The sequence below is a fragment of the Bombina bombina genome, chromosome 5 (genome assembly GCF_027579735.1).
Source record: "Bombina bombina isolate aBomBom1 chromosome 5, aBomBom1.pri, whole genome shotgun sequence".
In the NCBI taxonomy this organism is placed as follows: Eukaryota; Metazoa; Chordata; class Amphibia; order Anura; family Bombinatoridae; genus Bombina; species Bombina bombina.
The window spans coordinates 33,557,646-33,583,643 of NC_069503.1; the positions used below are offsets into that span (position 1 = coordinate 33,557,646).

Genomic DNA, 25,998 nt, shown 5'->3' on the forward strand with positions numbered 1-25,998 from the left:
ATTTCTTCAGCTCATAGAGTGTCAGAGCTCTCGGCATTACAGTTCGAGTCTCCTTACCTTATTTTCCATTCAGATAAGGTATTTTTACGTACTAAATTAGGATTTCTTCCTAAAGTAGTTTCTGATCGGAACATTAATCAGGAGATTGTTTTACCCTTCTTTGTGTCCCTAATCCTTCTTCTCAAAAAGGAACGACTTCTGCACAATTTCGACGTGGTCCGTGCTTTAAAGTTTTACCTGTAGGCGACTAAGGACTTTCCTCAGTCTTCTTCTTTGTGGCTACTTCTCTTTATTTTTGGCTGAAGAGTATCATACGTTTTGCATATGAGACTGCTGGACAGCAGCCTCCAGAGAGAGTTATAGCTCATTCCACGAGGGCTGTTGCTTCCTCATGGGCGTTGAAGAACAAAGCTTCTGTGGAACAGATTTGCAAGGATGCAACTTGGTCCTCTCTGCACACTTTTCAAAATTCTACAAGTTTGATACTTTTGCCTCGGCTGAGGCTGCTTTTGAGAGAAAGGTTCATCAAGCAGTGGTGCCTTTCGTTTAGGTTCCCTGTCTTGTCCCTCCCTTATCTGTGTACTCTAGCTTGGGTATTAAATCCCATTAGTAATTAATATGATCATTGGACTCATCGTGTCTTAAAAAAGAAAAGAAAATGTATGCTTACCTGATAAATGTATTTCTTTTTTTACACAATGAGTCCACGGCCCGCCCTGTTTCTTTTAGACAGGTTCTGGGCTATGTAAACTTCAGACACCTCTGCACCTTGACTTTTCCTTTCTCTTCCTAACTTCGGTCGAATGACTGGAGTGGGAGGGAGGGGAGGAGCTATTTAACAGCTCTGCTGTGGTGCTCTTTGCCTCCTCCTGCTGACCAGGAGGTGAATATCCCATTAGTAATTAAGATGATCCGTGGACTCATCGTGTCAAAAAAGAAATACATTTATCAGGTAAGCATAAATTTTCTTTTTGCGAATCATGACAAGTAGATTGTCACGAGGGACAAGTAGATTGGACTCCTGCTTTAGTCCCTTGGACAAATAGTTTTTTTTTAAAAAATTCCACACTCCTGCAGGCTCATATGCTAATTTCTAAGCCCTTGGAGGCCGCCTCTTATATGAATGCATTTGACAGTTTTTCACAGCTAGAGGGTGTTAGTTCAAGTGTTTCATATAGGTAACATTGTGCTCATGCACGTGAAGTTATTTAAGAGTCAGCACTGATTGACTAAAATGCCAATCTGTCAAAAGATCTGAGATAAGGATGCAGTCAGCAGAAGCTTAGATACAAGGTAATTACAGAGGTAAAAAGTATATTTCTTTAACAGTGTTATGTGAAACTGGGCAATGTTAAATAAAGGGATTATCTATCTTTTTAAACAATAACATTTTTGGTGTTTACTATCCCTTTAAGACAACTCACTACTGACCAAGAGAAGTTAAAGGACTGGGGGTAAAGCAAATGAAAAATACAAAATGTGGTGTCTTTCAAGCATTGTACAAATTGGTCACAAGGAGGGGTACCTATCCGGTACAGAAAGACTACAGATACAGTGTGTAGCTTCATGCGGTCTGTAACAACGGACTATCACACGCATAGTATCTGTGTATGTTTGTCTGACAGTGATGATCAGTATGAAGTACACTACCAATACTGTAGTATTACATTTAACTTAGCATTTAAACAACTTTTATTTAACACTTTGTTTTAGAGAAAATATTGTTGATGTGTAAGTGCTGCTCTTTCAAAATGAATTATATTAAAAATGATTATAATATATTTATAAGGTTGTGGTACCCCACTCTCTTTATATTTATATTTTTAATGTATACCAATAAAGTTTAATATATTTTACATATATTGGTGCTGGGCTTCGTTTCTCCTTTTTGGCCGTGGTATGTCCCACTTATGAATAGATTGTCCACTCCTGAGCTTATATTGTAAAGTTCTGGAAACATTAATATTTAAGGTACAACTGTAACACCCACAGAGCTAAGTGTACTAAATGCTTGTGCTGAATCAATAGCACATATGTTATAACCTGAACAGCTGATCTGTATCACATGATGTGTTATGTGTGCCTTTTAATTATACCATATGTACAGTTAATCAGAACCATTATTTATTATCTGTCTAAACCATTTAATATACTTTTACAGACACGGCCAGAGCACTGAGAGATATCAGGTATTGATGTAACTGGAGTGAATAAGGGAACCTTCTTCCTGAGCACAGACATTGGAGCCTGTTATCAGCATGAACTCATATGTGTTAGGTGAGTAAAATAGATATTATGCTGACTTTAATTACTGGTAAAATAGAATAGATCACTCATTACACAAATATAAACTATTATATTTATATCTGCATCTTTTAATAACTTTTGTATCAACACCTGCTCTCAGAACTCCTGCAACTCTACCTTCCCTGCACTGACCCAGCTCATAGAACACCCATAACTACACTTATGCCTACCTTGTTCCCATGTGTGGAACACCCACAACTCCACCAGTGAGTGTTCCCCACACAGAACCACCACTGATTTGTGTGCTTAATTTAACAGTGAGTATTATTAAATCTAATAAAGCAAGCCAAGAAGCGTCATAAAATCACTGCTTATTACCCTCTCAAAACATCTCACTGATTATTAGTCTGTGATGAATAAGACATCATGTTCGCACCCAACTGGTTAAGCATGAGCGGGCAGGGCTGTATATGCAGTTGATTGTGCAATGTTAAATGAGGATGGTCGATGCCACCTCTCTTTACCAGAACGCAGATGTACTTGTTCTCTGGCTGAGAACATTATCCACACCCACCTTGTTTAATGGGACCCTTTTATAATCAGTAATCAATTGTTTAGTTTATTATGATGTATATATATTTACATCCTTTGTCTTTCACTGTTTTAATTTGTTATTTACAGGTTAATCATTTTAAAAATGAACACAAAACAGAAGACAGTGTAAATTAATATGATTTTTGTAAAAGATAGATTCCATTATAAAGTATAAACTTTCTTTATTTCATTTTTTTTTATGCAGACAAACACTTGAATAGTTCAAATCCATGCTTCACTACAGGAAGCATCAAAATGATACTGCAAACTCCAAAAGTCTTAGATTCTAATGACTATTCACAAACATTGGAGATATCACCGCAGATATTTAAAGAAGATGGCAAATTTGCAGGAACTGGACAGCAATCATTATGTACAGAGAGTAATTTAGTCATCAACCAGGAGGACAACATTTATGCCTTATCTAGTGAAATTATTATCCTAGAGGATAAACCACACACAATTATTGAGTTTTCAAAACCTTTTTCATGTACAGAATGTGGAAAAAGCTTTACAAACAAGAAGGATCTAAAAAATCATGAAAGGATTCACACAGGAGAAAAGCCTTTCTCATGTACAGAATGTGGAAAAAGTTTTACAGAAAAAAGTAATCTGAGAAAACATGAAAAGATTCACACAGGGGAAAAGCCGTTCACATGTACAGAGTGTGGAAAATGTTTTACACGAATAAGTAGTCTGAAAAGTCATGAAAGGAGTCACACAGGGGAAAAGCCTTTCAGTTGTACAGAGTGCGGAAAAAGTTTTACAAACAAGAAGGATCTAAAAAATCATGAAAGGATTCACACAGGAGAAAAGCCTTTCTCATGTACAGAGTGCGGAGAAAACGTTTTTACAGAAAAAAGTAACCTGAGACAACATGAAAAGATTCACACAGGGGAAACCCCTTTCACATGTACAGAGTGTGGAAAATGTTTTACACGAATAAGTAGTCTGAAAAGTCATGAAAGGAGTCACACAGGAGAAAAGCCTTTCACATGTACAGAGTGTGGAAAAAGGTTTATAGAAAAGAGTCATCTGAAAACTCATGAAAGGATTCACACAGGGGAAAAGCCGTTCACATGTACAGAGTGTGGAAACCGTTTTTACAGAAAAGAGTCATCTGAAAACTCATGAAAGGATTCATACAGGAGAAAAGCCTTTCACATGTGCAGAGTGTGGAAAATGTTTTACACGAATTGATCATCTGAAAACTCATGAAAGGATTCACACAGGGGAAAAACCTTTCACATGTACAGAGTGTGGAAAAGGTTTTACAGAAAAGAGTGATCTGAAACATCATGAAAGGATTCACACAGGGGAAAAACCTTTTACATGTACAGAGTGTGGAAAATGTTTTTCAGAAAAGAGTAAGCTGAAAACTCATGAAAGAATTCACAAGGGAAGAAACCTTTCACATGTTTAGAAAGTGTAAAAAGGTATCAGAAAACACCAAAATAAACTTTATGTGCACAATGTGGAAACCTTTTAAAAATTATCCTAAAGAGGATACACTCCAAATAGAAGAGTAAAAAAGGTTCCTTTTGAAAAAAAAAAAAAACTTTCTAAATCCTGTTACAAAATCTCCATATTGGAAGTGCTTTCCTGCTTTGTGCCTCTATATATGTGCACCTCAGTTTCACTCATATCAATGTGATAGAATCCAAAGAGCACTCAGGAATATACAGATCTGTCCTCAAACTGACCAGTTTACACGACCATTCACCACTAAAGCACCCCCAGTGTTGTTTATTAATATGCCAGTGTTAGGAGTTGTACATTTGCTTTACATAGGGGAGGAAATAATTACATTTACAGAATAAAGAGTCTTTATAGGAATAGAGTGTTAGAGAATTATATAAACAATAACATCAGTCTCAAATGATTGACATCTGGGAGATATATTTAATGTGCACATCATGTGGATAAACCTTTTCTTATAGCAATAGATGCTTAGCATTGTACATGTTATATACCAGAGGAATTACTGAGGGGAAACTGATTTTATTTCATGAGACACAATGGGCTAGATTACAAGTGGAGCTCTAATTTATTGCACACCCGCAAACTGGCAAATTTGCCTGTTTGTGGGTGTGCAATAAATAATCAGCCATTACAAGTAGCTGATTATTGCTACAGCAAGCTTGTGGTAGCAATTAACGTATAAGATCTCTGGTTCATTTTATAAATGTCCCTAAATTTACGCGTTCGTTTTCTTTAAAAAAAAAAAACTGCACTTATCAAACAGAGACGTATACCCCCCTATGGAGGGTCTAGTATTAACTAGCTTTAGGATATCAGATTAGAAGCAACTGATATATCAAACATTTGGTAGACTTTATCTTCTATAAACTATAGTATAAAGAGATTTTTTTAAAGGTTCAGCTATATAATCTGAATAAGAAACATTCTATATTCTATCGCTATGATTGAATTTCTGATCAAATCTATAGCCTACAAAGTATAGCAGAACTAGTTATGTAATTGATATTCAGCAGACCTAGTGCTATTTCTTTTACAAAGATATGACGAGTCCACAGATTTCATCCTTGTGGGATTTATCCTCCTGCTAACAGGAAGTGGCAAAGAGTACCACAGCAGAGCTGTATATATAGCTCATCCCTTCCCTCCCGATCCAGTCATTCTCTTTGCCTGTGTTAATAATAGGAAGAGGTAAAGTGAGGTGTTAGTTTTAGATTCTTCAATCAAGAAGTTTTTTATTTTAAAATGGTACCGGTGAGTACTATTTTCCTCAGGGAGAAATGGATTAAGGAAGAAGACATTTTTCTGCCCTGAGGTTGATGATCTTAGCAGACGTTACTAAGATCCATTCTTGTTCCCACAGAGCTTCTGAAGGTAGTGCAAGAGAAATATTCAGTGTGGAGAACGGTGTCATGCTACAAGCAACATTGAGGTATGTTCAGTCTTTTATTTCTGAGGAGACTTGTTATATCAGAACTGGCTGACATTTTTCCCTGTAAGGGAAGGGGTAAGCAGTAGACCTATATGACTGAGGGTGTTACTGAAATTCCTGTGTTTTATGTATATTGCTACTACGTTTTTTGTATAGCTATATTGGGGCTTGACACTGTGAGAGGCAGCTTGACTCATATATTTAATATGGAAGGGGTCAGTAGGGCTGCAGTGATATGTAATATGCTTGTTAGGGGTACAGAAACCACATGGCTTATTTCAAACCGCTTCCCATGTGGTTAGGCAGACTGTTGATGCGACGTCCATGATGGGCGGGGCCTATTTCACATGCTCAGATGCGCAGTTTTCTCTCTCTAAGAAGGCAGCAGGCATTAGCTCCGGTGGGGCCTAAAGTTGTTTTCCAGTCACAGGATCATTGTCAAGTCAATTTTGAGTACCCTGAGGGCAGGTAGGCGCCACAGCAGAGCTGTGGCGAGGTGCAGGGGCTGTTTTCATTGTTAAAGTCTATTTTTTCAATTAAAATGTCTATTTAAAGGGTGATTTAACCTTTGCTTGTGGGGTGCAATAATTTTTGGCAAAATTGAACTGTTTTATATAATTGTTTTGTGATAAAATCGTTTTTAGGGCAGTTCAGAAAAATTGTTTTGCGCTTTTATTTTTAAAGGCGCAGTAAGTTTTTTTTAAAAAAGTTTTTTTGAATCAGTAAATAAGGTGATTTACGACTATTGTGGCTATTGCTAGTCTGTTTAACATGTCTGAACTTGAGGAAACTCCTTGTTCTATGTGTTTAGAAGCCATTGTGGAACCCCCCTCTTACTTTGTGTACCTCTTGTACTGAAAGGGCCCTTACAATGTAAAAAGCATATTTTATGTAAAGAAAATGTGCCTAAGGATGATTCTCAGTCTGAAGACCTTTAACGCCCACCCAAGCGATGCCGAGTTCCTCAAATGCGTCTAATTCTTTTACTCTGCAGGATATGGCTGCAGTTATGTCAACTACCCTTACAGAGGTATTATCTCTAAGTTACCAGTGTTACAGGGTAAACGCAGTAGGACAGGTATTAATGTGAATACTGAATCCTCTGATGCCTTGTTGGCTATTTCCGATGTGCCTTTACAGGGATCTGAGTTGGGGGTCAGGGAAATTTTGTCTGAGGGAGAACTTTCGGAACCGGGAAGTGTGTTACCTCAGACAGATTCGAATGTCATATCCTTTAAATTTAAGCTAGGACACCTGTTACTTCGGGAGGTCTTAACGACTCTGGATGACTGTGACCCTATTATGGTACCTCCAGAGAAATTATGTAAAATGGATAACTATTTAGAAGTACCCGCTTACACTGATGTTTTTCCGGTTCCTAAGAGAATCTCGGAGATTATTAAGAAGGAGTGGGACAGACCGGGTATACCGTTATCTCCCCCTCCTAATTTTAAGAAAATGTATCCCATATCAGACACCATTCAGGACTCTTGGCAGACTGTCCCTAAGATGGAGGGAGCTATATCTACCCTGGCGAAGCGTACAACTATTCCTATTTAGGACAGCTGTGCTTTCAAAGACCCTATGGATAAAAAGTTAGAGGGTCTTCTAAAGAAGTTGTTTATTCATCAGGGTTTCCTTTTACTACTGCAGCGGCTTTCTGGTTTTATGCTTTAGAAGAGTCTCTTAAAATTGAGACCCCCTTAGAGGATATTTTAGATAGAATTATGGCTCTCAAGCTGGCTAATTTTTTATCACAGATGCCGCATTTCAAATTGCTAAGTTGGCGGCTCAAAAATGCTAGATTTGCCATTTTAGCACGTAGAGCGTTATGGTTAAAATCATGGTCTGCTGATGTGTCATCTAAGTCAAAGTTCTTGGCTATTCCTTTCAAGGGTAAGACCCTATTCGGGCCTGAGTTGAAGGAAATAATCTCTGACATTACTGGAGGTAAAGGTCATGCTCTACCTAAGGATAAGTCTGTTAAGATGAGGGGTAAACAAAATAATTTTCGCTCCTTTCGGAACTTTAAAGGAGTACCCTCTTCGTCCTCTTCCTCCACAATGCAGGAAGGGAATTTTGCTCAGGCCAAGTCCATCTGGAGACCTAACCAGACTTGGAACAAGGGTAAACAACCCAAGAAGCCTGCTGCTGCTACCAAGACAGCATGAAGGGGCGGGCCCCGATCCGAGTCCGGATCTAGTAGGGGGCAGACTTTCTTTCTTTGCCCAGGCTTGGGCAAGAGATGTTCAGGGCCCCTGGGCACTGGAAATTGTGACCCATGGGTATCAACTGGAATTCAAAGAATTTCTCCCAAGGGGGAGATATCTTCTTTCAAGATTGTCTGTCGACCAGATAAAAAGAGAGGCGTACTTACGTTGTGTAAAAGACCTCTCTACTATGGGAGTAATTTGTCCCGTTCCAAGACTGGAACAGGGGCAGGGGTTTTTACTCTAATCTCTTTGTGGTTCCGAAAAAAGAGGGAACTTTCAGACCCATTTTAGATCTCAAGAGTCTAAACAAGTTTCTCAGAGTCCTATTGTTCAAGATGGAGACTATCCGAACAATTTTACCAATGATCCAGGAGGGTCAATATATAACTACCGTGGACTTGAAGGATGCATACCTTCATAATCCTATTCACAAGGATCATCATCAGTACCTAAAGTTTGCCTTCCTGGACAAACATTTTCAGTTTGTGGCTCTTCCCTTCGGGTTGCCCACAGCACCCAGGATCTTCACAAAGGTTCTAGGGTCCCCCTTTTGTGGTTCTCAGGCCGCGGGGCATAGCAGTGGTGCCTTATCTGGACGATATCTTGATTCAGGCGTCGACTTATCATCTAACAAAGTCTCATACGGATACAGTGTTGTCCTTTCTAAGAACTCACAGTTGGAAGGTGAATCTAGAAAAGAGTTCACTAATTCCACAGACAAAGGTTCCCTTTTTAGGGACTCTGATAGATTCAATAGCAATGAAAAATTTTCTGACGGAGGTCAGAAAGTAAAAAATTCTAAATACTTGTCGAGCCCTTCAGTCCAATCCTCAGCCATCAGTGGCTCAGTGTATGGAGGTAATTGGATTGATGGTGGCGGGCAATGGACATCATTCCATTTGCTCGGTTTCATCTCAGACCACTGCAACTGTGCATGCTCGGACAGTGGAATGGGAACTATACAAATTTATCTCCTCTGATAAATCTGGATCAAGAGACCAGAAGCTCTCTTCTTTGGTGGTTGTCGCCGGATCATCTGTCCCAGGGGATGTGTTTCCGCAGACCCTTGTGGGTGATAGTGACAATGGATGCCAGTCTACTAGGCTGGGGTGCAGTCTGGAATTCCCTGAAGGCTCAGGGTGTATGGAGTCAGTTGGAGTTTCTACTTCCAATCAATATTCTGGAATTGAGAGCAATATTCAATGCGCTTCAGGCGTGGCCTCAGTTGGCTTCGGCCAAATTCATCAGATTCCAGTCGTACAACATCACGGCTGTGGCTTACATCAATCATCAGGGAGGAACGAGGAGTTCCTTAGCGATGACAGAAGTATCCAAGATAATTCAATGGGCAGAGACCCACTCTTGTTATCTGTCAGCAATCTACATCCCAGGAGTGGACAACTAGGAAGTGGACTATTTAAGCCGACAGGCTTTTCATCCGGGGGAGTGGGAAATCCATCCGGAGGTATTTGCCTCACTGATTCTCCGATGGGGCAAACCGGAATTGGATCTGATGGCGTCTCGACAGAATGCCAAGCTCCCAAGATACGGATCCAGGTCGAGGGATCCTCAGGCCGAACTAGTAGATGCCTTGGCAGTGCCTTGGTCGTTCAACCTGGCTTATGTGTTTCCACCGTTTCCTCTCCTTCCCCGGGTGATTGCTCGGATCAAACAGGAGAGAGCTTCAGTAATTCTAATCACGTCTGCGTGGCCACGCAGGACTTGGTATGCAGATCTAGTGGACATGTCCTCTCTGTCTCCGTGGAAACTCCCAGTGAGAAAGGACCTTCTCATTCAAGGTCCTTTCCAACATCCAAATCTAATTTCTCTGCAGCTGACTGCTTGGAGATTGAACGCTTGATTTTATCTAAGCGGGGATTCTCTGATGCGGTCATAAATACGTTGATTCAGGCTCGTAAGCCTGTCACTAGAAAGATCTATCATAAGATATGGCGTAAATATCTTTTTTGGTGTGAATCCAAAGGCTACTCATGGAGTAAGGTTAGGATTCCCAGGATTCTGTCTTTTCTCCAAGAAGGATTGGAGAAAGGGTTATCAGCGAGTTCCTTAAAGGGACAAATTTCTCCTTTGTCAATTTTGTCAGGCTCTAACCAGAATTAAGCCCTGTGTTTAGACCAATTGCTCCACCCTGGAGTTTGAATTTAGTTCTTAGTGTTCTTCAAGGGGTTCCGTTTGAACCCATGCATTCCATAGATATTAAGTTGATATTTTGGAAAGTTTTATTTTTGGTTGCTATTTCTTCTGCTCATAGAGTTTCTGAGCTTTCAGCACTACAATGTCACTCGCCTTATCTTATTTTTCATTCTGATAAGGTGGTTTTACGTACCAAACCTGGTTTCCTTCCTAAGGTTGTTTCAAATAAGAATATTAATCAGGAAATTGTTGTTCCTTCTTTATGTCTTAATCCTTCTTCTAAGAAGGAGCGTCTGTTGCATAACTTGGACGTGGTCCGTACCTTGAAGTTTTACTTGCAGGCGACTAAGGATTTATGTCAATCATCTTCATTATTCATTGTTTTTTATGGAAAGCGTAGGGGTCAGAAAGCTACGGCTACCTCTCTTTTTGGCTGGCAAATGAGACTGCTGGACAGCAGCCTCCTGAAAGAATTACGGCTCATTTTACTAGGGCTATGGCTTCCTCATGGGCATTTAAAAACGATGCTTCTGTAGAACAGATTTGTAAGGCTGCAACTTGCTCGTCTCTTCATACTTTTTACAAATTTTACAAATTTGATACTTTTGCTTTGTCTGAGGCTGTTTTTGGGAGAAAGGTTCTTCAAGCAGTGGTGCCTTCCATTTAGGCTCCTGTCTTGTCCGTCCCTTTCATCCGTGTCCTATAGCTTTGGTATTGGTATCCCACAAGTAAGGATGAATTCCTTGGATTTGACATATCTTTGTAAAAGAAAAGGAAATTTATGCTTACCTGATAAATTTATTTATTTTACGATATGACGAGTCCACGGCCCACCCTGTCATTTTTAAGACAGGTATATTTTTATTTTTTATTAAACTTTAGTCACCCTCTGCACCTTTGGCTTTTCCTTTCTCTTCCTAACTTCGGTCGAATAACTAGATTGGGAGGGAAGGGAGGAGCTATATATACAGCTCTGCTGTGGGTGCTCTTTGCCACTTCCTGTTAGCAGGAGGATAAATCCCACAAGTAAGGATGAAATCCGTGGACTCGTCATATCGTAAAAGAAATACATTTATCAGGTAAGCATAAATTTCCTTTTTCAGGAGGGTCTGAAGTATATGTGTTATACCTGAATTATATATTGGAGAATTGTTTTGCTTTATGAATTGAGTGGAAAATAGCTTACTAAGTTGTTATCTATACATTTAGTAGGGGATTGTCTCTGCTAAGAAGAGGGGAGGTACTTAGAGAAAATAGATTTGTTCTGGGAAAGATAATATTCTTCCTCATTTAAAGTAGGAATTGGCAAATTCTGGATAAAATAAGCATAATTACTCTAGTCTATAGGTAGTGATCCATTTTATTTTTTTCCACAAAAAAGAAAAAAAAAAAAAAAAAAACACAGTAGGGGCACGAAGACTTAAGTTCACTCACTATTTAGGCTGGTATATAGCCACATTTTTTTTAAGTATATATTTAAATTTTTTTATATATACTCATAATTTATCACACTTTTCCTGCAGCAGTTTTTTGCTGTATATATTTATAACTCTGCACACTTCGAACACTCCCTTACATCTTAATAGCAGTAGATGGACAGATTCATTGACCAGTAGTAAAAACAATAGTGATAACATGTCTCCCAAACAACTAAAGGACAGGAAACCCCGAAACAGTACTGGTTTATCTGATTTATAACAAGTTGATAAGAGTCCTAATACAAGCCCACAGATCGATACAGAGAGCTTGGTTAAACAAATCTCTGACATCTTTTTTGCCCCAATTTGATAATATAAAAAAAATAGGTAATGTTTATGTCTAACGAAATCAAACAATTTTCAAATAGATTGACAGAGATAGAATCCAGAATATTGATATAGAGGACTTACAATTAGCCAACAGTCCTCTCTGGACTCTCAAGCAAAATTAATTCTCTCCAACTTCGTATAGATGACCTAGAAGATAGGTCTAGAAGAAACAACTTAAGGTTTGTAGGTAATTCCAGATTCACAATAATATACTGATGTTATGGAACTAATCTCTCTCCATCTACCCAAGGCTTTTAGGGTTCCCATCAGAACAGCTCCCAATAAAATTTGAAAGAGTTCATAGAGTAGGCCCTGCTAATTTAAAAGACGGAACCCTTAACTTACCAGTGAGAGTGATGTGTACAGCGCCAAAAGCTAAGGGATAAGAAGTATAAGGACACTCAAAGGTGTAGATTAAGTTAACTGTGTTATAGTATCAGCAGTAGAAGATAGTGTTCATCAAGTGTAAAAATTAAAATACAGTAAATTTATTACAGAAATAAGCATAAACGTACAATTTAAAAATTCCAATAGAACAGTAAAAAAATGATGTTAAATTCATGGATCCATGATAAGGACAAAAATGTAACAAAGTTAAAAGGATGACATTTGATAATAAATGGGTTGACTTGATTGGTATGCAATATTGGTAATGGTTTGCAAGGACCGATAGGAAAGTCATTTTCAAAAGGTGCACACAATAAGTGAGACAATAAAAACAACGATATCAATTAGAGAATAAAAAAGATGATAAAAAATGCGAGGATCAATGTAATAATGCAAGGTGGCACAGCAGTGCAAAAAAATAAAAAGATGAAAGTGAAAAAAAGGAAAAAAGGTGATAGGAGGTGACACAATCGATGTGAAAACAAACCAAAAAATGAAAAATTAATCAAAAATAGTGAAAATCATGGTGATGTTCAACAAATGTTAGTGATGATCATAGAAGAGAACAAAAAAACAATTTTGTAATCCAAATGAATAAAATCAATTGTAAACAGAAAAAAACCCTTAGAATGTTGACGGTGATGATCCCTAGGAGAATCCCTGACAACGGTCAGCTGCTAGTTCAATGTCCTAAAATGTCCCTGTGAAAAATATAAACATAGCGTAATATGTCCACAGAAGAGTAATATCCTTGGATTTATATTTTTCACAGGGACATTTTAGGACATTGACCGTTGTCAGGGATTCGCCATGGGATCATCACCGTCAACATCTAAGGTTTTTTCTGTTACAATTGATTTTATTTATTTGGATTACAAAATTGTTTTTCTTGTTCTCTTCTATGATCATCACTAACATTTGTTGAACATCACCATGATTTTCACTATTTTTGATACATTTTTTCCATTTTTTCATTTTTTGGTTTGTTTCACATCGATTGTTTCACCTCCTATCACCTTTTTTCCTTTTTTTCACTATTTTTTCATCTTGTCATCTTTTCATCTTTTTATTTTTTTGCACTGCTGTGCCACCTTGCATTATTACATTGATCCTCGCATTTTTTATCATCTTTTTATTCTCTATTGATATCGTTGTTTTTATTGTCTCACTTATTGTGTGCACATTTTGAAAATGACTTTCCCTATCGGTCCTTGCAAACCATTACCAATATTGAATACCCATTCAAGTCAACCCATTTATTATCAAATGTCATCCTTTTAACTTGTTACATTTTTTGGTCTTATCATTGATCCATGAATTTAACATCATTTTTTACTGTTTTTATTGGAATTTTTAATTATACTTGTATGCTTATTTCTGTAATAAATTTACTGTATTTAATTTACACTTGATGAACACTATCATCTACTGCTGATACTATAACACAGTTATTCTCTTGCAACTCTCAACCAGAAATACCTACCTGCCTGTTGACACCGGCCTGAGCAGAAGCTGTTCCACTAATAACAGATCCGGAACTCAGCAGCAGATACAGGAAAACCGGTCCTCCAGTCCTAGACACACATGCTTTTAAAAGAATATGCGTTATAGAAATAGATACTGTACTACTTCCCCTTCCGATCACTAGGAAGTGAGGGGAAAAGGCCGCGCAACAAAAATTGCCGCCTCCCCTAGCTCTGCCCATCATGGGCGTCGCAAAAAAAGGCATCTCCCGGTCGGCATATTGTTATGTTAAAGGGCCATAATACCCAAATGTTTAAACACTCTGGGAAGTGATTGCAGCATAGCTGTAAAAAGCTGACTAGAAAATATCTCCTGAACATCTCTATGTAAAAAGAAAAGATATTTTACCTCAAAAGTTTCTCAGTATTCACATCCCATTGTAAAGGATTTCTAAGCAGCCAATCAGTATGCCTGTCATGGGACAGCGGAAGGAGCCGAGCATTTGTGCACACATCATCTTATTTACCTATTCAGTGTAAGGAAGTTTACAATGAAATCTCATGAGAGTTAAAAGGGACACTGAACCCAAATTGTTTCTTAAATGATTTACAGAAAGAACATGCAATTTTTATTTTTTTTTTAAATATTTATTTATAACCATCAATGAATACAATATCCATAGTGACAAAGACAAGAGAAAAAAAAAAAGAACAAGAGATATTTCAGTTTGTCATACATGTTATGTGTAACAGAAAAAAACCGTAAACCAGTGTCTAACAGCCATGTAATTATATTACAATTCATATATACAATAAATTAATCTGAATTATCCACCCCTATTTGGTCATTGCTCATTGTTGGAGTTTTTCTCTTTTTTATTTTTTAAATTAAAACAACAACAAAGTAAACCATTAAACCGAAACAGAAAAAAAAAAAAAATAAAAAAAAAAAAGGAGGGGGGGTGAGGGGGGGAAGTAAACAGGGGGAAGATAAGGAGGGGAAGGAATGGAAAGGTACCCCGAATCTCTCTAGCCCTCGTTACTTCACCAAAATACCTAGCAACACTATCTACCGAGTTCTTAAATGGAAAAAATCAAGTGATCACTTTCTCTCTCGGGGAAGATCTTAATAAACGGAGCCCATTTTTCAAAGAAATTCCTTACTCCTAGTTCATTATCTATATTTGTGTTTTTTTTGTTCTAAGAGACATTGTTTCTTTAATGATTCTTAATTTCAGAGATAGTTGGTATTGATCTTAGTTTCCATTTCTTACATATCAGATATCTAGTAGCCAAAATAGATAAATTTACCTAGTTTCTCCTTATGTTGGGGTCTATTCCTCCATTTTTAGACACAGTATAATCTTGAAACAGTGAGAGAGTTAATGATTCAATTTTTAGCTTATTCTTAAGCCAGTATTCTAACTTACTCCATACATTTCTAATTCTAGGACAGGACCAGAAACATATGAGTTAGACTCTGCAGCTATATGAGAGCATCTGGGGCATTTATTAAATTCCTGGCTTCTGACTCTGAGAGCCTCTTTCCGGGTTGAAGTATGCCCTGTGCAAGAGTTTTAAGTGTGCGTCACGCCAATTAGAGGAAAGGGTCGTTTTTATCACTTTACTTAGTGATAATTGAATGGTCTTGGGTTCAATGTTACTTTGTGGGATTAAGCTATTTCCAAGTCAATGCCAAGTTTTTCTATAATAGAGGTACCTCTAGAACAGCCCAACATATAATAACAAGGAGCAATAGACAAAGAACTATTTTTAGTGTTATCAGCCAATTTTCCAGTTTGCCTAACGTCCAGCACCATCCAGCATTATGAGCCAGATCTAAGGACGTAATGCCCTTAACTGCAGATATGCAAAGAAGTCTCTGTTTGGCAAATTAAATTCACTCTTCAACTTCTTCGAATGACTTGACGCATTTTCTATCCTGATCAATTAAGTAAATGACTTTAGTCAGGCCATTGTTATGCCATCTGTTAAAAATCGGAGAGTCTAAGCCTGGTTGGAAGTTCGGATTCTAAGCAAGGGAAGGTGTTTTTGATGCTGTATGGTTTATTAAGAGAAGATTAGATAGCTTAAACCATGCTTTTAAGAGGGTTCAAGGTGAATTTAAGCTCTTTAATACTTGTTGGAAGGTCACTAGGTTCTAAATGCGCTAAGGCCATTAGTGAGTATGGTTCACAAATATTTAATTCAAGTTCATTATTTAGGACATAATTCTTAGAAGACATCCAGTCTGCTACTATGCGAGCTAGGAAGCATAAATTATAGGCTCTTAGATTTGGGAAGTGCTAAGCCTCCCAGTTCTCTAGGGACTGTCAGTTTAGCAAAGGCTATCCTCTGTCTTTTTCCTTGCCAAATAAATTGCCTAATAGCTGAGTTCATAAAGCGTAGATCTTTTTCAAATATGGTTACTGGAAACATTCTGTAAAATATAGAGCAGCTTTGGAAGCAATACCATTTTAAATAAGGCCGATCTACCAGATATTGAAAGTGGTAAGTTTTGCCAGGCCTTAAGTTTTTCTTTAAAATAAGCAAGCATTGGAGTTATATTTACTTTGTATAGGTCCCTTAGCCTAATTGGGATGTTAATTCTAAGTATTTCATTGAATCTGTTACCACTCTAAAAGGAAACTCGAAATTGCTTCTAATATTTTTCCTAAGCCAGATTAACTCTGATTTTGTGGCATTTACTTTATACCCTGAAGAAAGTGCCGAAATGATCAGTAATTTGTAGAAGCTTTGGATATTGCAGGCCGTATTGGAAAGATAGACAAGTAAATCCATCTGCATAAAGACCAATTTTAATTTCGTAGTTCTGAATTTTTATACCCTCCAGGGTGTTCCTGATCATAATTGCCAAAGGTTCTATGGCTACGTCAAAAAGAAGCGGGGTGAGAGAGGACAACCCCTGTCGAGTACCCCCTATTCAGTGCAACTGGAGAAGAAATATCATTGTTGGTAATTATACTTGTGAAGGAATGGTCATACAGGTTCTGCACAAACTTAGGAAAATTACCCTCAATCCCAAATTTTGTTAAAGAGAAAATATATATGCTTATGTATTACAGGTCAAAAGCTTTTTCTGCATCAATTGACAAAATGGCCAAGTCAGGGAGATCCTCCCTCCCTAAGCCCCCTGCAGAGATTCCCCTGAATATATTCCATGGTGACAAGTAGTTCCCTAATTTTTGCTGAGGAGTTGCGATTGTTAAGGAAACCAACAATGCAGTTCAACAATGCAATTGGTCTATAAGACTCCTTGCATGTCGGGTCTTTTCCTTCTTTAGAATCAGAGTAGTCAGAGAGGAGGAGAAGGAGGGCGCAACCGGTTTTTTGTTAATGAAGATGTCATTGTAGAGATTGCCCAAATAGGGGACTATCTCCGATGAAAGAAATTTTGGTAGAACTCATTGGGCAATCCATCTGGGCCTGAGGCTTTATAAGAGGAAGTTTGGCGATTGTTTTTTCAATTTCTTCTCTTGTGATGGGAGAATTAAGTCCTATTTGTTGCTTCGGCCGAAGCCGTAGGAAATGTAATCTTGTTCCAAAAATTCATTTGCTTTCTCTATGTCAAACTCTTTACATAGTGTATAGATCTTGGAAAGTATTGATGGAATATATTTGAAATTTCTTCGGGCTTAGATAGGTAGTTTCCCATTATGCTGAATTTTGTCGATGTTAAGTTTTTTTGTTCTTATTCTTAATTAATTTGGCTAGCATTTTCCCGGACTTATTTCCAAATGTGTGCAATTTAGCTTGTATCCTCAATTCGTTGTAAGTTTCCTGAGTTAGATAAAAAGTGTCTCTAGCTGCTTTAGCCCGTATATATCTTGCCCAATTTAGGGGAGTCCTTTCCAATAGATAGAGATTATAGAGTTAATTACAGAGTTGCACGCTTCCTTCTCCCTTGTCTTCCCTTTTCCTATTTTGTATAGTGGAATATGCAATGATTTCCCCCTCTGAGGACTGCTTTAGCAGTTTCCCAGAAGATATCTGTGCGATCAACATAGGTGTATTAAATTGAGCGTAATCCTTGAATTTATTCTTAAGCCATTCTTTAAATTTCAAGTCAGAAGATAGATAATAAGGGAAGAAGAATCGCACATTCCTCAATTTTAGATGAATGGAATTATAATTCAAGGGAGATGGGGCCATGATCTGTATAGAAAAATGGCAGTATCTCTGTTTTTACCCTTCACCGAGCCCTAAGCGATCATCAATTAAAAACACAATCAATCCTTGATAAAGTTTTGTGAGCCTTAGATAGACATGTAAAATTCTGAATATCAGGATTCTGACATCTCCAAATATCCCGTACAGCAAGATTCTGCTTAATTTTATTGATCATTTTAAAATCAAGACTATCCTTCTTTTGTTTTGAGTGCTTAGTATCTCTTCTGAGTCTATCTAACGGACAATGGGGGGCCATATTGAAGTCCCCTCCCAGGATTAAATGGCCTGTACTAATAGAAGAAGCTTGGCTTGTAATGAATCCCAGAACTCAGGGTCAGTTTTATTCGGGCCATAGACATTGCATATTGTGTATTTAATCTGGCCAACTCTCAATATAGTCACAACATACCTCCCCCCGGGATCAGCCTCAGAGTACAGAGTCTCCACTTGCTAATCTTTTACCTATAAGTATTGCAACCCCCCCTTTTCTTTCCAAAACTCGGGGCAGCCAGAACTTCCTTCACACCCCAAGATGATTTTAATTTTAATGATTCCTCAGAGTTTAAGTGAGTTTCTTGTATTTAATCCGATATCAGCTTTCGCTTTCCATAAGTATGTCAGGATTGCCTTTCGTTTGATGGGGGTCGAGATTCCCCCTACGTTCCAAGATATAATTTTAAAATTATCTGTCCTTTGCATTATGGTTTTCCAAAAAGTGTTAAAGACGAAGACCATGAGAGAATCGAGGAGGGAAGGAATGCGAATAGAAGGGGAAGAGAAAAAAAAAAAAAAAGAAAAATGGGGGATATCCTATCCCCCAACCATGTAGCTGCCATTGCATACACCTGTCTTAAAGGATGTTGAGAAAAGATTACACAATTCATGGCTTATACTTATGTGTCTAGGGTCTTAAAGAGATTTTCTGCAGTTGGACTGTCCCTCAATATATGTGTTATCCCTTTTACCACTACTTTAAGTTTTGCCAGGATAGATCAGGGGCTGCGCTCTATACCCTTGTTGGATGTAATTTAGTACAAATCGGTGCTAACACTCTATTCTCCTAAGGGCTGTGTCTGCCGAGAAGTCTTGAAAAATCAAAATTCTATTATCCTGAATCATAATGGTTGATTTTTACGGAAATATTGTAGTATTAATTCTTTGTCTTTGTAATTAAGTAGTCTTGTGATTACAGGTCTAGGGTCTAAGTGCTATTGTTACTATCAGAGCGGGGGGCACCTACCCTATGAGCTCTTTCAATTATAATCGGTGGGTGTGTGGATGGGATTTTTAGAGCTTTGATTAGTGTATCAGATATAAAAGTATCAAGATCTTCAAAATGTTTGTTTTCAGGGAGGCCAATATTCTTAAAATTGTTCCGTCTAGAGCGGTTTTCAAGGTCTTCAAGCCTGTCAGTCATTCTTTGCAGATTTTTAATTGACGACTCTAACTTAGCACATTGTTGAGGTTGCTTGGTCTTCCAAGTCCGAGACCCTCTGCTCTACTTCCTGCAACCTATTCGAAAACTGCCTTATCTCATGGGTTAGGGAGGAAATATCTTGTTTGATTTCAAATTTAAGAACCTCAAATTTAGGAGCAAGTGCATCTGCAATATTAGATACTAGCTGTCTGCATGTTGAGAGTTTCTAAAGAATACTGCAGTATTAGCAGGAGTTGTTTGAAGATCAGAGACTGGGTCCTGGTGCATTCTTAAGTTTCCTGTCTCTATGCCTTCCTGCCATATTTGGAGAGGGTGTTTTCAGTGAGTTAGAGAGGAATTTAATCCATATACTCGTGATTGGGGGTGAGAGTGCAAAAAAAAAGCTTTAATTAGCTGTGGTGAGTGACAAAACAAAAAAAAACAAAAAAAGGGGGGGGGAAGGTTTGTGAGGGTGTTAGGTAGTGATCAGTTTATTGGTGTATAGACAGTGAGGCAGTGATAGTGCAAGGACGGTGAGAAGATTGTGATCTGGGGGTCGGGGCCCCAGACAGTGTAGAGGGCTAAAGCCCCGTGATGATATAAGTAATAAATGTGGTAAGGATAGTTTAATTGTAAGAACTATCTATGTGCAATTGTGAGAGCATATGAGACAGGTAAAAACTTTGTAATGCAGTCCACCAATTAGTACTCCTGTCTCCTAAATGGAGCCTCTAATTAAGTTCTTCTTACACATGTAACTATCCCTCCTCTAGCCGTTACTTGGTAGGGTCTTTGAGGTAAACTTGTAGTAGCCCTTGGTGAGCTTTCTCCTTATCTTAGGTGTAGGGAGGGTATATACTTTTTACCCTAAGTATATCTTGCTGGTAGGTATCTATCGTCAGAGGTTAACAGGGGGGCCTTGATTCAATAACAGGGCAAGTTTAAGGAGAAGTAAATAAATAGCTATACCTATATTGCTCTAGGCCACCTTTCAAAATGAGTTTTACAATTTTCTTAGAGCTTAGGGTTGCTCCTCTATTATTATTGTTTTTCCCCCCTCACCTGCCCCAGTCAATGTGTAAAAAATAGAAAGTGGAGAAAAAACAATAACAATTATACAGACTTAAATCGTACAAGTCATACATTAAACCTGAGCTAAGCAGTATTTCTGTGGAACCAAAGTTAACAGTAATAGAGTAATTTATTCTCCAAGGTTTACTTATAAAGGACTACGTTTTTCTAGGGTGCAGATAGTCTTTAGCATAGCCATTATTCTACAAATTCAGGGCAAGTAGATTTTATCTATACAACCTGGGTTCTGATTTACAGACAATATATGCCTAAAAAGCTTAGAACATAGGGGATAGAAGACTTAAAGAGGAATCCTACATTCAAATTCTCTTATGTAAGTTTTTCAAACAGGCCCCTAAGGATTGCCTTGAGCCCTCAATATCTGATTGTATGTAGTCAGTTTATGATAAACAAAGATTAACCAATGTAGCAAGGTGAATTTTACAATTTTCTTAACACTTAAGGTTGCTCCTCTATAGATTTAAATCATACAAGTCAAATATTAAGTTGAACTGAGCAGAATTTCTGTGAAACCAGAGTTCAAGGTAATAGAATAATTCACTCCCAAGGATTGCTTATATAAGAGCACATTTTTCAAGGAGCAGGTAGTCTCTAGCACAGCATCATTTTACAAGTTCAAGCCAAATCGATTTTAACCTAACACCCTAAATTTCTGAATTACAGACAATATAATCTTGTTAAATTGACTACTGATACAGGAATAAAGGTTTACAGCCTTGGTCATAAGAGATAAAAGGCTGAAGGAAGAATCATACATTTAAATTCTCTTATATAAGGCAGCAAAATAAAAAAAAGAAAAAAAAAAACACCCTTTTTCAACCAGATCCCTAAGGATTATCTTAAACCCTCCACATCCAATTGTATGTAGTCAATTTGTAACATAACAAAAATTAACCAAAGTAACACTTTTTAGGACCTCTTCTATGCTAGAGCTCCAATATTAGCTTTCTACTGGATGGGTAATTTGTCAGATTTTAAATAGACATAAAATGAAGATATAAACATGGGGGGGACAAACTAAAAAGGAAGGGAAACACCAAAACCATAAACCTTATTAATTTCTGATGTAAGGCAAGTAAAGTAAAGAATTAAGGTCCAACTTTTCAGAGTTAAAACGAGTCTTTTTTAAAGAATTGTTTCCATGTAATATAACAGTTCGTGTTCTTATCTTTATCTTCACTCCTCTTCCCCCCTTATCCTTCCTCCTCTTCGTTCCCCTCTTTTTTTGAGATGAGCTCTAAGCAGAAATGACTGCTCTTAAGTTCAATTCTGGGGGCCATTTGAGACAGGAGTTCCCTTTATTCTTTTTCCTTGACTTTCTCTCCCTTAGTGTAGGGGGTATATGTCTCCAAGCTTATTATAGCAAAAAAATCCTCCCTACGCACCCCCTCGAGAATAGTTCAGTTACTCACCTCCTCCTTCCACAGTCTTCCGCTGATAGTGTTCCTCGTTGATGCTTCGTGTGGGGTGGCTTGCTTGATATCCTAAGTTGCTAGGGACTTACTCTACGTTAGAGCTCCCCGACGTTCAGCCTTCAGCAGCTTACCTCCCGCCCCTCTCACGCAGCAGCGGTGGGAGAGGAGGGATCCAAGTAAAGGACCGTCCTCACGGGCCGGTAGGCTCGGTCCTATACCTCCGCTTGACCTCTACGTGAAATTACCCTAACCCCCTCTCACGCAGCACCGGTGGGAGAGGGGGAGGGGCGAAGAAAAACAACCAGAGCTGAACCAGGACCAAACGAAGAGTCCAGAGGCGGACGACACGTCTCTCGTCCGGTGCAAAAACTCCACGGCAAGCGGTCCCAGCCGCCAGAGAAGGTGGAAAGGGAGGAGACAGGTGAGCGAAATCCGGGGGTGCAGGGAATGGGAGAACAATGTGGCTTAGCAAGAGATTCAGGTTGTAGGTTAAAAGTAGTTATAACTCTTTCCGACCCAATAGAGTTAGGTTAGGAGGAAACGGAGGTCACTGTATTGGACTTTCTTAGAGTGATAGAATAGCTGAGTCCGTTTCAGTAAGTTTTTTTATAGGGTCTAAGAACAAGGTATGTTTAGCAGCTCCTCTGCCTTGACAGCGGGATGTAGTGCCGCTGAATGGGTTCCAAGAGTGTTGACAATAACTGTCCTAATGCAAACTCCCAAGCTTGGGAGAGGCGCGAAGATCACCGCCAGCAGCTGTGGGACTGGAGATCAGAGCTCAGGTACACCTGCTTGCTCCACCTCCACCGGAACCTCCAGAACATGCAATTTTAAGCAACTTTCTAATTTACTCCTATTATCATTTTTTCTTCGTTCTCTTGCTATCTTTATTTGAAAAAGAAGGCATCTAAGCTTTTTTTTTTTTAGTTGAGTACGCTGGACAGCACTTTTTTATTGGTGGATGAATTTATCCACCAATCAGCAAAGACAACCCAGGTTGTTCACCCAAAAATGGGCCTGGCATCTAAACTTACATTCTTGCATTTCAAATAAAGATACCAAGAGAATAAAGAAATTTAATAATAGGAGTAAATTATAAAGTTGTTAAAAATGTCATGCTCTATCTGAATCACAAAAGAAAAAAATTGGGTTCAGTGTCCCTTTAAGTGAAATCTCATGAGATCACAGTAAGAGTTCATGACCTCAGCACTGTTGATGCTGATTGGCTGCTGTTCATTTCTTCATTTTTTTTTATCTGCAGCTGGGCAGTAGCTGAGTATAACTTTTTACACATAACTTACTCTGCTAAGCTGAGGAAATTGTGAAGGTAAATATCTTTCTTTTTTACATAGAGATGCTCAGGTGATATTTTCCTGTCAGCTTTTTACAGTTATACTGCATCAGTTTCAAGTGATTTAGCATATGAGTATTATGTCCCTTTAAGTAAAACCACTGGGAATAGTGAAACCACCAACAATCTAGAGCCTAAGAAACAAAAATTTTCTTAGCTCCAGTGCCTGCATTCTAAGCTGTCTACATAGTGTCTCCTACGTCTATAGGAGGAATTTATGTCTTTGAAAATAAAGTGCCCAAAACTCCACTGAGCCATTTATATGTGTCCCATCCTTTGAAATAAAGTGCCCAACTTTTTCTGAGTCCTTTCTTAATAGTCCAGCACAATCTTGCACTACTTAAAAAATAATAAAATCTTGCTTGAAGAATCTTTTCTAACACCTAACTTTACCACGTCCTTGCTCTAACATAGGCAAAGAGAATTACTGAGGTGGGAAGGAAGGGAGGCGATATTTAACAGAGTTGCTGTGGTGCTCTTTGCCGCCTCCTGCTGGGCAGGAGTGATATATCCCATTAGTAATTAGATGATCCGTGGACTCATCGTGTCATTAGAAAGAAATCATATTACCGGTGCAAACGGCTCCTACATGCTGTAGCATATATTTACCCTTCCCTGGCCTCCCTGTCTGGCCGTGACTTTACTGAAAAAGCAGCTCCTTGTGCAGCACTCAGGAGGAGGAGGTGACAACTTTGTTTACAAAGTAGACCGTTTATACCGCACTGAGTCCAGCAACAACGAGCTGCTTTTTCAATAAAGTCACGGCCAGATAGGGAACCATAATGGTAAATATATGTATGAACCATTCACACACTCACTGTATGTGTCTCTATAGCCAAGTGTCATAAAATTCACCGGACACAACATGCTCCCTCTCTCACCTCGCTCTGCTGCAGCTCTGCCTCAAGTGAAAGTTTTGAAAATACATAAATATTTGTATGATTTTTCTAACTTTTATTTTTTTTTTCTTCAGCTGAACTTTGCTGCTATTTCACTCTTAGCCTTTCATATTACCAATACAGACAACGCTGGAAAACTTCAAAGTATAACAGCAGCAAAGTTCAGCTGAATATATTTTATAAAGTGAAATCATACAAATATTTATGTATTTTCAAAACGTACCCCCTCCAGCTCACAGATTAGCTAACAGCAGCGCAGGAGCAGAATTAGTGCGAGCCAGCTGATCTCAATTATACACATTTACGGTATGCTGCACAGCCAGGAAATCACTGAGAGGGACAAGTCTACCACTCACCTCCACGGAAGTCTCAAACACTGCATGCGGGGACTAGAAGGGAGGAGCTAAGCAGCGTGAAACACATTGCGAAACGACACAAGCGGCAAAAAAACTTTTTTAACTGTCTGCATAATATATACAAAAATAAAAAACGGTCTTCTAAAATAAGGGGGGAAAGAAACTATTAAAATGGTCAGAAGAAAACAAACTTCACCCAGACCGGCTCCAAAGGTGGGTAGGTAAAAAACAAAACTTTATTTCAAATGTCCATAAAACAACTCACAGACCACTGGCAAGGAAAACTTTATGGGGTTTACCTGAAACGCGTCAGTGACATCAGCAGGGCCGAGGTTTGTAGCATTTTTTGAATTTTAAATGGCAGGTTTTCCTTGCCAGTGGTCTGTGAGTTGTTTTATGGACTTTTGAAATAAAGTTTTGTTTTTTATTCTAACACCTTTGGAGCCGGTCTGGGTGAAGTTTGTTTTTCCTCTATACATTGTTCACAAGGATACCCACAGGGCATTACAACGTCGAGTAGGTGAATAAACGGCACAGGCATTTCCAGTGGGACTGCCTGGGGGAGCAGCAATCTGTGAACGGTCAGGTGAGGCGCTGAGTGACAGCTCAGCATTTAGCGGTGCTTAAGATTGTTTTGAGATCATTTGCTTGAAAGAATGCAACTATTCCATTTGCCAATGTTATACATGTAAAGGAACATAGGACTATACTGCACTCATGTGGGATCTATAAATGTACTTGGCTATGGTTTACATTAACGTTACACACCGCTCCCAGTCTCATATGCCTAAGGTATACTAGCGTTAGCTTTGCTTTTTTCTCTATGTTTGTTAAAATGGTCTACTTAATAAAGAAGAAAAAAAATAAGCTTTAATGGTCTGCTTGCCCACAGCAGGGCTAAATGTTAAAAAAACCCGACATGCCCTGCACCCAGAACTGCATGTCCTGGGCGTCGGATGATATGAATTGCACATCCCTGCGATGTCCTTTTTACTTTGACTAATCCCTGACTCCTCCTTACCAATCCTCATGATGGAAACAGAAAAATATAGCTAACTGTTCAATTTAAAATAAACACTTCTAAATCAGAATTCCTAGAGGTAGCATTACCTGACCAGATGGTTCAATGGCTACACACAACTTATCAGTTTACACAACCCTCCTCACTAAAATATCTAGGGATACCAATTGCATAAAACCCTGGTGCTTTTTTCACACTTAAAGGGACACTGAACCCCAATTTTTCTTTCATGTAATTAGCAAGAGTCCATGAGCTAGTGACGTATGGGATATACATTCCTACAGGAGGGGCAAAGTTTCCCCAAACCTCAAAATGCCTTATAAATACACCCCCTCACCACACCCACAATTCAGTTTTACAAACTCTTGCCTCCCATGGAGGTGGTGAAGTAAGTTTGTGCTAGATTCTACGTTGATATGCGCTTCGCAGCAGGCTGGGAGCCCGGTTTTCCTCTCAGAGTGCAGTGAATGTCAGAGGGA

At 38.6% G+C, this 25,998-nt stretch overlaps 1 protein-coding gene and 1 pseudogene across 1 annotated transcript in view; one reads left to right on the top strand and one right to left on the bottom strand.

The window, feature by feature from the left end:
* The window catches only part of LOC128659760 (oocyte zinc finger protein XlCOF6-like), a 308,094-nt gene that overhangs the window by 117,590 nt on the left and 164,506 nt on the right, over nucleotides 1–25,998 (bottom strand). The window lies entirely within an intron of this gene.
* Nucleotides 2,163–4,677, top strand: LOC128659762 (gastrula zinc finger protein XlCGF26.1-like; annotated as a pseudogene).